The 12,082-nt window shown below is 36.3% G+C and overlaps 1 long non-coding RNA gene across 1 annotated transcript; it reads right to left on the bottom strand.

Annotated features, from left to right (window-relative positions):
* Window positions 1-4,282: 4,282 nt before the first annotated feature.
* LOC131318385 (uncharacterized) lies at window positions 4,283-5,147 on the bottom strand. Its single transcript, XR_009197686.1, has 2 exons — window positions 4,805-5,147; window positions 4,283-4,690 (listed from the first exon to the last, which is right to left on the bottom strand). It is a non-coding gene; the product is annotated as an uncharacterized LOC131318385 (long non-coding RNA).
* Window positions 5,148-12,082: the final 6,935 nt, after the last annotated feature.

Genomic DNA, 12,082 nt, shown 5'->3' with positions numbered 1-12,082 from the left:
CTTTATAGATAATAATTTCAAGCATTGTGATACCATATGCTAAGTACGTACCATATGTTGTTTACGAGTGTAGATTTGCCCTCTTTTTTTTTTTCTTTTTTCCCCACCTCTTTTTAGCGAGCAACTTTACTTACTGGGGTGACGCAATTCATGTCCCTCTTCGACGATCATAATTGCTCATTTTGTATGGATTAATATTTATGAAGAGATTATGTAACAATTTATCTCAATCGAATTTCTATTAGAACTCTCGATCCAAAAATCCAATTCTCCTCAATCCTTGGGTCTAAATTTGGATGGAGGGAGTCGAATGTAATTAATTTGATTGAGCACTTGCCGATTTCTAAAATTCTGCACGTTCTATTAACAAATCAATCCTTACCGACTGGGCAATTCTAACCTATGATCCAAAACCAAAATAGATCTTACCCATATAGTAGTGGCCGGGTAACTTACAAAAGAGGTGGTTAAACCTTTCAGGTTTGAGCATAGCGATCGAGTTGAAGCAGTTAAAACTTATCCTTCTTACTTGGGTTGAGTAGTAGTAGTTCAATGATGGAGTTCAGAGTACGTAAGACTTGAATAACAAATTGCTCCGGTAATGGTTTATCGACCTGGACCCATCTAATCTATCAAACATGCATGCAGTTGTTCTATATGGAGTATTCAATTCCTAGCATTTAGCATTTACCATATAGAAGTATACTTACTGTCCATTCATTCCTTTTTTTTTTTTTTTTCTTAATACAAATGGTAACGCATGCACAATCACACGTACAATGAAGAGAAGAAGCACGAAAAAACAAACAGTACTAGTAAATCAAAGCCCTCGGGTGAGAGACATGCACAATGAAGAAAGAATTAAGCACGCTGCAACTGCAACTTGAAGGGGGTGATTTGACGGTACTGCTACCACATACGGTACCACCATGATCTGTTGAAGGCACTCTTTTGGAACCTGCTCGTTCTCTGCATTAGTTTTATGCATTAGCCCTAAAAACCAAAAAAAAAAAACATTCAGATAAAAAAAGGAGCTAGAGGATGATCAGCCGGGATTGAGGGGATACATTCGCCCTGCAGGTCCGGCCCGCATTGCAATTGAGCCGGAGCCGCAGCGACGTTCCATAGCATGAGGACGTACGATTAGGAACACGACTAGTACTCCCGTATTATTTATACCCTTGGGTGCCAATGCCATGATCGATCTGGTGATTTCCTCGGAGAGGAGGGATATTGGAGCTGTGTGTTAAAGTGGGAAGACAAATGGGTACGTTGTGCTTAATATCCAAGTAGAAGTTTTGGTGAGGAGGGAAGAAAGTGGTTTCGCCTCGGGGTATATAAATAGCAAAAATGCTAGGAACACAACACCAAACACAACATCTCACATAAATGTGAGGCCCACACGCATTGGTACGTGTGGACCCTACATGTACGTGAAAAATGTTGTGTTTGCATTATTAATGTACGTGTATGTACGCTAATACAATAAACGATAACGATCTGTGATCGTATGTCTTTAATCACGACTTTAAAACCATGGTCTTTTCGGGTGTGATCGTAAGTCTTTTACTTTAGATCACGGTAATAAACCGTGATCGAAAGTTTAAAATGATCACACTTAATATAAGTGTGATCGTATGTCTTTAAACACAGTCCTAAAACGTGATTTTTTCGGGTGAGATAGCAAGTCTAATTCCTTGATATTAATTCGCCCGACAGCTAGCCAACACATTTTGATGGTGAAAGGGGGTGTGATAGAGCATATATGCATGTTTGTTGACCAATATTCATATCAATAGATGGACAAATAGAGAAGTTAATTCCTGCCCCTTATTTTCCTAATTAAAATACAAACGGTACGTACAATCACACACATGAAATCCTCGTCTCTTGGATGAGACCAGGGTAACAAATCAAGAACAATAATAATAATCTAAACAATGAGAAAATTAAGCATATCGATCGTTTCAACACTGCAAATTAAACCGGACAACGAAAAAATAAACAGTAGTATGTATGTATGAAAGCCCTGGCCTGGGTACGTACGTAACAATATTATCAAGGGCTTATTATAAGAAATACATGAGACAATGAAGACTTGAAGGGGTGATTCGACGGTGCTACCACCAGATCGATGAGCTTGCATGGCACCATCATCTGTTGAATATTCGACGGTGCTAGCTCCTGCGCTAGTTTTATGCATTAATTATACAGCGCAAAATTTTATTCGTCCAGAAAGCATATTCAGATCAAAAAGAGCTAGCTAGTAGATTAATAATACAGTAGTATATTATAGCTATTTATATTGCAACACGTCTCACATACTGGCCAGTTGTTAAGGTTCAGTGCTTGTAGTCCCCAAAAAACCAACGTTAGTTGAGCCATCAGTTGAACCATGATATGCGTTGCGCTACGGTCACGTCAGTCGGGATTAACCCCACGCCCATCGGGTCCACGACTGTGGCACATATATACGAATCGAAACCGCATTGCGATAGAGCCGCAGGGAGATATTGTTCCATAGCATGAGGACAATTAGGAACACGACTAGTCCGATTTTGATATACTATACCCTTGGGTGCATGACATATTGATGATCGATCGGGAGAGAGATTTGCTATTACTGTTTTGGTTTTTCCGGAAACTGATGAAATGTCGGAGAGGAGGGAGGGACGGAGCTGTGTGTTATTAAAAGCTGGAGGAAGACTAGTGCTTTAATTACAAGTAGTCTCGAAGTTTAATTTGGTGATCGAGGAGGGAAGAAAGTGGCTTAATTCGGAGTATAAATAGGATAATTTATTGTATTCATGTGATGAGTATACTTTAATGATCACATGGGTCTTATTTTAATTTGTAGTTCGATGGATATATAATTAATTGCCAACCTCTGATGCTAATATTCATAATTGTGTCATTAATTGCATCGTTACTCACGTACGAGTTCTAATATTGAAACATCTATGCCACAAAACCCTTCTTCAAAATTGCAACAACCACGTGACGGTATCCTAAACTCTTATCTATTAGTGTACATATTTGTACAACTAGCCTCTACACACTTTGTGGTGAGGAACACACCACAAATGCATGTGTGATGGAAAAGGAGTTTGGGGCATCACGTGACGGTACCTAGGAGCAATGAATAATTTTTCGTGACATTGTGCCAGTTTTTCGAACTGCTAAATTTTGTACTTCTTTTTGAACTCTAACAAAATTTGACTTGCACCGCATCACGTGTTTCACAACCCTAATACATCAAACACCTTTTGTCCCATCCCCATTACGTTACCAGTACTTGTTTACGCGAAACCCCGGCCGGCCTTAGACGCCCCTTTATAGATAATAATTTCCAGCATTGTGATACTATATGCTAATTAGTACCATATGTAGTTTAATTACGAGTGTAGATTTGTTTTTCCACCTCTTTTTAGTGAGCAACTTTACTCACTGCGTGACGCAATTCATGTCCCTCTTCAACGATCATAATTGCTCATTTTATATGGATTAATATTTATGAAGAGATTATGTAATAATTTATCTCTCAATTGAATTTCTATTAGTACTCGATCCAAAAATCCAATTCTCCTCAATCCTTGGGTCTAAATTTGGATGAGGCCGAATGTAATTAATTTGATTAAGCACTTACCAATAACTAAGATTTTGCACGTTCCATTAACAAATCAATCCTTAATTACAGATGGGTTGATTCTAACCTATGACCCAAAACCAAAATAGATGTTACCATTAGTGGGTAACTTACAAAAGAGGTGGTTAAACATTTCATGTTAAGTTAAAAAAAAAAAAAAAAAAAAAACCCCTTCCATGTTTGAGCGGAGCGACTTGAAGCAGTTAAAACTTATACTTCTAAATTTGGGGTTGTTCTTCCATGTTTCCTTTAGTAGTTCAATGATGGAGTTCAGAATCAGACTTGAATAACAAATTGCTCCGATAATGGTTTATCGACCCGGATCCATCTAATCTGTCAAACAGTAGTTCTGGAGTCCTATTCAATTCCTTGCGCGTACGTATTAGGTTCAATTGCTGACCACATTCTTGATTTAGCTTTTGTGATTGAACTTTTTTTGCCTACGAATTGCTTCGTGACAGATTTTCTTAGAGTCCCTTGGCCACTGAGATTGAATGTTTTCAGGCTTCGAATTTCAGTTTCCGTTTTTGTTTCCAAATTCCTTGATATTTGCCTGATAGCTAGCTAGCCAACACGTACATTTGGATGGTGAAAAGGGTGAGATAGACAGACCATGTTTGATTGACCAATATTCAATAGATGAACGAACAGAAGTTCCTGCCCCCTTCATTCCTTATTTTCTTAAAATGTCAAATGATACGTACAATCACACACATGAAATCCTGGCCATCTCCTGATGATGCCAGCCGGGGAAACAAACAACAATAATCTAAATCTAAACATTGAGAAAAGCATCCTTCGTTTCAACTTACTGCAAACCGGACCACGAAAAAGCAAACAGTACTGATAAATCAACGCCCTCGATCGGGACGTCTCGTAACATTAATTGTCAACAGCTTATTTATAATACATGACATGAGATGACACAATGAAGAGAAAGAAGCACACTGCAAACTTGAAGGGGGTGATCATTTGAACGGGCACAGCTATCACCAGATGATCAGGCACCATCTGTTGAAGGCACTGCTCTGGAACCTGTGATCCCTGCATTAGTTGTGTGCATTAGTGCAAAATTTCCTTCGTCCAAAAAACATTCATGTCAGATTTAAAAAAATAAAATAAAATATTATATAGTATATTGCAACACATCTCACATACCAGCTGTTTAAGGATCAATATTAATAGGATCAACTAGAGGGCCATCAAGGTTAACCAGGTGATCTGCGTCAATAAGTTCGTCGATGGGAACCGTGATTGGGACACATTCCCCTGGAACGTTGTCGCAATCACCCGATTCAGGTGATTGCGCCGCAGCGACGTTCGATAGCACGAGGACGACAAAGAACACGACTAGTCCGATTTTAATATCCTTAGGTGCCATGATCAATCTGGAAACTGAAATGTCAGAGAGGAGGGATGGAGCTAGCTAGCTAGCCGTGTGTTGAAGTGGGAAGACAAATGGGTTAATTGTGCTTTACAAGTAGCAGAAGTTTTGGTGGAGGAGGGAAGAAAGTGGTTTCGGGGTATAAATAGTGTATTCACAGGGTTGACTTGCCTTTATCTCAAGAAGTGACGGTGACATTCCATGCTCAAAATCGGGGGTTGCGTGAGGATCATTGGCTTCTTGATTCTCGAATTTTTGGGATAAATAATTGTAAATAGAGAGCTTTTGTTTTTCTTTGGTTTTGGTGTATAGTTGGGCCAAGGGTATTTTTGGTGTATAGTTGGGCCAGGGGTATGCCCGTGTGAGATTTTGTAGCTTCTTGCACGGTTTTTTGGTGAAATAAAATTTACTTACCAAAAAAAAAAAGTCAGCATCATATATCTGTTTGATCGGGAAAAAAAAACCCTCAAAAGTCAGCATCAAAGTTGTATAATTTGTTGTGGTACTGCAAAATTTACGGGGTGGTCAGTTTATGTGGTGCAGTCTAACTGATCCTTTCTAACTATAATGTTTGGTCTTATTACCAATTTTATTGATCTTAATGTAAAACGATAGTCTTTTGCATTAATAAAATTATAACCACTCTTCCTTATTGCTTGATTAATTCAATTGCAATTAGTTTTTTTTCCAAAAAATACTAATTATATATTCATATGTTCGTGTGACGTGCAATAACTGCTTAGTTTTGTATCTCTAGCTCAAATACTTAATCAGCTTTTCCTCAAATGTTTAAACTTTTTTATTGTTTAGGATTCATGTTCAAGTTGGTAAAAGAAAAACAATCGAAAGAAAGAAACACAAGGGATGCATGAGATTATCATTTTTGTTGTGAATCAGGTAGAAAATTCGTTTACGTATATATGTGTGGGCAAGTTCGCGGGTAATTAATTAAACCAAAAAAAAGAAAAGAGAGAGACTTTTTTGTACATTGTTTGGGACAATTAATAGTAGTATTTGGTGTTTGATATTTGCAATTAAAAGGAAATCAGAGGCATCCAAATAATGGTAGCTAAACCAAACAAGAAGGAGTTCAAATAGTAAAAACTAGTAAAGTAATAGGAGTAGTATTTTGGTACTGTAGGGGTTAAGGGGCATTCTCTATATTTGAAGAGAGAAATGAAATTCGAGTGATGAATTCAAATTTTTTGGCGTTTGCTTTGGGAGGGATTTGCCGGACATTAATGTACTATATGGGTCCCTCAAATTTTAAAAAATGAGATAAATATTATATATATAAATAAATAATTTTGCACAACAAAAAATAATGTAGTAATTTTTATTTTTAATAATCTTATCTCTGAAAGACTAAAATAAACGATAAAAGTGTCAAAAGTTAAAAGGAGAGTAGTTTTAGCAGCATTCCCTAGAAACTCATCACACAAAAATGCCAAGAGGGGAAATAGATTGTCGAAAGTTCATCCTCACAAAAGTGCCAAGAAAAAATAGATTGTCGAAGGTTCATCCTTTCATTTTGATTACGCCGGTTAATGAGAATGAATAGTTAGTGCTTCCAATGGAGCTTCAATATATTGTTTTCAATGATCGATCAGGTTTGTTTCCAGTTTCCACCTCTCTTCTTCAAATCCCATTGATAATGTTCCTTTAATAATTTTTTTTCCCAATCCTTTTAAGAAAGTACTGAGCTTGCCCGTGAATATATCTTAAATTTAACCTGATCAGCACTGGATTTAGTTGGAGTATTATTTTCCATAATCATCAATCTAGGGTGTGATTTGGGTATTGACTTTGTGATTCATTATTGGGTTCCATATATAATGATCAAATGGGTCTAATTTTAGTAATTTGGAGATGGATAATTGCCAACCTCTGATGCTAATATTCAAACTTGTGTCAATGCATCGTTACTCACGAGTTCTAATATTAAAACATCTAGTATGTCAGAAAATTCTTCTTCAAAATTTGAATTTCAAATTAGATGGAAAAGGAAAACTTAAAATTGCAACTAACCACGCGAGTCTCTGTGCCTGGCAGCACGTGACGGTGTCCTAAAATCTTATTTACTAGTACATATTTGTGCGGGCTTCACACACTTTGTGATGTAAAACACACAAATGTATTGTGGAAAAAGAGTTTGGAGCATTACGTGGTGGTGCCTAGGGGCAACGAATTATTTTTCATGACATTGTGCCAGTTTTTCGAACTCCAAATTTTATTTTTCTTTATAGGATCGACCACAATGTACATGCACTTTGCAGCCTTAGTAATTAATGATCTTCTATATTGGGAAGCCTTTTTTTTTTTTCTTTATCGGCTATGTTGGGAAGACTTGTGTTTCTTTACAGGATCACGATGTACACGCACTTTTCAGCTTTAGTAATTAATGGTCTATATTGGGAAGACTTCACTAAGTATGACTCACGAGATGCGTGTACAAGTTGAATTTGATAAAATATATGCACATTAACTTCAAATTTATTATTATACGTATTTTAATAAAATTAATTGACTTGCAACGCATCACGTGTGTCGCGCCTTTAGTTTTCTATAATAAGTATGATTGTTTTTTCATAGGGAAATGTTTGGTCGTGCATTCGAAGCTGGATTGGGTGAAGAACCGGTATTATTGACTCGAAATATTGGAATTATTTACTGTATTAATTATGTCAAATAGTTTCGATTTTCCCCCTCAAATCAGGCACTAAAGTTTTTTCCCCCAAGTTTCGCATAGCTCATGCATTTTTAAAAATGACGAAATATGAGCAGTTCAATATGCAAAACTGGTTCACATAAATATTGGAATTATTTATTGCATTGATTACGCAAAAAAAAAAAAAACTATTTGACATAATTAATGTAATAAATAATTTCAATATTTGGAGTCAATAATACCAGTTCTTCATCCAATCTGGCTTCGAATGCACGGCCAAACTTTTCTTTCCTAAAAAAAAAAACAATCAGACTAATTATAAAAAACTAAAGGCGAGATACACGTACGTATAAATCAAATTTTGTTAAAATACGTATAATAATAAATCCAAAGTTAATGTGCACACTGCACATATTTTATCAAATTCAATTTGTATACGCATTTCGTGTGTCATGCTTCGTGAAGTGCATGTACATCGTGGTAATAAGAAAAGCACAACAACAAAGCAACCTAAGATTAGCTTTTGTAAAGGTTAGTGAAAATGCCGCGATTAAATTCTTTACTGCCACGATAAATGGATTGGATTGGGTATTATGCCCTTGATGGAGAAAGAGGAGGCAAACTTTTTGTTTTGTTGCTTTTCATTTTCCTCTTCCAATTTGTCTTTCTATTTTTATAAAGCAAAACCCAATTTCTCCAATTATTAATTTCATTTCTCTCTTTATCTCTCTCCACTCATTACCTCTCTCTCCAATTATTACCATATTTCTCTCTTCACCCACTGCCAAAACTAAAATACACGGCCAAAATTACCAAACGAACAAGGCAAAATACTCTCTCTCTCTCTCTCTCTCTCTTAAACGGAACTTTCATTTTAATGAAATTAAGATAGTGCATCCTGGTGATATTGGCATATTGCATCCCAATAGAATCCACATAAAGCAAATTAACAATACATAATGGAATTATGAAAATAGAAATACATCTCTCCCATTGAATCTGGCGCATTTTAGTTGGCTTCCCTGTAGATATGCTTGAAGCTTATCTCGTCAAACCTTCGCATTAGGAATTTGCAATCATACATAATAATATTGCTAAGTGGATGATTGTCAATATTAGACGCAGAGATTAGTTTTTTTTTTAAGGCGAAAAATTTATTAATCTTTGAAAACAAATTACGAAGATTATGAGGAACCCAAACAACTTCAAGCTGGAGCAAAAGAAAACCCACAAGGGGAAACAACAACTCCAACAATCACAAGCTAACAAGGACCCCAAGGGAAAACGATAACACCCCGATTGGCAAGAAACCAACAAAGAAAACACCTAAAACCCAAAGCTAAACTCAAAAGGGGCACACCCAAGCCTAAACATCAAGACAACACCTGAAACAACACCTAAGGCTATCCACAGTGGTATAATCAAATGTCAATTGTTTTTAAAGTTAACAATGTTGGTGCAAAAGATTACTCACAATGGTATAATCAAACTTAGGAACATCCTTAGAAATAATCAAATTTTGGGCTTTGGATAACCAAAACTAACAACCTTTTTCAATAATCAAAATTTGTGGATCTTACACCACATAAGTTAATTAGTTCCAAAATTTGTATACACACGTGTTTCAACTAGTATTTTCTTCTTCCATTTTTTGCCCACTCTTTTTTTTTTTTGGTTAAAAAAATAAAATTGAAGAATAAAAATTTTATGTAACCAAGCTTTTTCGCTACTCTATATCTTTTTCACTTCGCCAACAAACTATTTCTCTTTCTTTTCCTCCAAAAGTGAAACTCATATCTCTCGATCATCTACAATTCAATTCATCGTCGCCGGATTAAAGTATTTCACTCTTCTTTCTTGTTTCTACTACCTACCCCCGAAAAAAAAAAGGAAAAAATCATAATAGGAGGGAAGGAAGTCACTGATTTTTTTTTTCAAAATTAAGAGAGGGAATCGATATATTTTAACTCATAAAAAATGTAAATTGAGGGAAGTGAATGACAAGAAACAAGGGGGGAGAGAAAATGAAATTGTAGTGGACCCAATATTTTGATTATAGACTAGAAGTGACCATAGTGAAGCTTAACATTGTTAAGCTTAGCAACCTCTTAAGTGAATAATCAAAAGCTGATGTGTCAACTTTTGGTTATCCTTTTTTAATTATACCACTGTGGATGGCCTAAGAGTCAATCGTTATGTTGGAGATCATGAGTCTTAGCCCTTTCCTCATCTTCAGCTTCCGTTAGTTGGATAGCCCCCCCTCCCCCATCAATTCTTCGTAACCCATACCGAAATCTCTCTATGAACCCAAAATCTTTACATGCATAAGGTGAAATTACATAGATACTCAGAAATTTATCATTTTACCGGAAAAGTGTAGTAACTAAGAAATTATAAAATGTTTCTTTTTCCTTTTTATTTCTTTTCAGCTTGCTCTATGTTTTAAGATGCTCTCTTGTGTGCAGAGTTTGGCCGCCTCGATGTACCCCTTGTAGAGTTTAATAAAATCTTGTTGCCTATCAAAAAACACTAAGAAATTATAAACACACGGATTAAATTTACTAATTTCTGTGCCCCCATTGATTCAAATTTCTAAAACAATCGATATTCTTTTTTGTTTTTAGTGTTGTTAGCAAGGTGGCCTAAGTAATTTGATTAGGGAGTAGGTCAAACAGTTTGAATCCTAAAATTTCGAAAGAAGGTTTGCTTATCTTGCAAAAAATTTGTTGGGATTGAACAAGTTGGGCTCGATCGGAGAGTTGGATCGATGCATTCCATCTATTTGACATTTGTTTGGTAAATCTGTTAAATTTTGACAAGGGTCACATCTTTAATTCTCTCCTTTGATGGACTCAGCAATTACAATTTACAATTCGCAAGGGAAAGGGAAAGGGTTTTTTTTTTTTTTCTTGTAAAGAAAACTGCTAGTATCATTTCTAGGATTGAACGAAGTCATTAAAACTTTAATTGCATTTAGTATTTTAAATTGATTATAGCGTGGCATTTAGTATTTTAAACTATTCAATGGACATTCTTTATGGTCAACCTTTGGTTAGATTCTCTCTCATTCCTATTTTTCATGTTCGAGGTTACGTAATGTACATGTATGTATGTGAGCCAATGCAAAAGCATATTTCTAAAATATCCCAATTTTGTAAAATTCTCGAAAGTAAAGATTGAGAACATGAGTGTAGTGGGCCAAACATAATCACATAAAAATATTACGAGGCTTGTGCCTAGTACAGACTTACTTGAAGAGTGAGTTTAGATCTGAGTCCAAGAGAGACGAAGGGATCACAAAGCGCAGACCAAAAAGGTGAGAGTAAGAGTAGAGGGGTTTTTTTTGATCCGTAGAGTAGAGTTTCCTAATGAAAGATTATGGGAGTAAGATCGCGTTTAATTGTAATGACTTTTATCCCAGTACACACCTCAGGCATGTAATAAAACACACGAACACCGTACCCATGAGACTGGCCACACCACACCACACCCATGCCATCCCCACTAGAAACTCACGGGCATCCATCCAACACACTTTGTAGCCACTTTCGTCGAGACTTGGGATTTATGAGTTTGTTCTTTTCTAAGATTTTAAGTTCAAAATCTCTCAGATGTTATCAACTCTTTTGACGGCAGTCCAAACATTTGCTCCGGTTTTAATTGGGATTACCATTATTGGACGGTGAGTTTACGGTCCCTCGAAATTAATTGATGTGCGTTTAAGCTGATCTGAACATCTGCATATATAAAATAAAGTAAACTAAGCTAGGTGGTAGGAGTAGAAGTTAGAACACTCTACCAAAACCCACAAGATTCCCAAGATTTGGCCATTTGATGTTTTCACCAAGAAAAACAATGACGATTATCAACCATGAATTGAGTTGAGTTGGTGGTTAATAATTTAATGAGATAGACTTATACAAATCATTTGCGGATGCACCAAATCACAGCCACCTATTTCGGCAATCAACGATCCGAATTTTATTATAACTTTTTCGGAAAAACATAAATCCAAATCATACAATTCAATTTAGACGCATGCGATCTAGGATCCGTAAGCCGTTTATCACAGAAACAGCCGCCAAAAAGGTTTTCTCTAATTTATGTACTCCGTAGTTCTTAAGTTAGTGATCCGACGAGGAAACTTTTCAACGCGGCATCCACAATCCCCCATACATCAAACACCTTTTGTCCCATCCCCATTACGTTACTAGCTACTTGTTTACGCGAAACCCCGGCCGGCCTTAAACGCCCCTTTATAGATAATAATTTTCAGCATTGTGATACTATATGCTAATTACCATATGTTGTTTACGATTGTAGATTTGTTTTCCCATCTCTTCTTTTTAGCGAGCAACTTTACTCACTCAGGGGACGCAATTCA

The sequence above is a fragment of the Rhododendron vialii genome, chromosome 1a (genome assembly GCF_030253575.1).
Source record: "Rhododendron vialii isolate Sample 1 chromosome 1a, ASM3025357v1".
Lineage (NCBI taxonomy): Eukaryota > Viridiplantae > Streptophyta > Magnoliopsida > Ericales > Ericaceae > Rhododendron > Rhododendron vialii.
The sequence above is the reverse complement of the archived record's forward strand: the minus strand, read 5'-3'. Positions and strand labels throughout refer to the sequence as shown.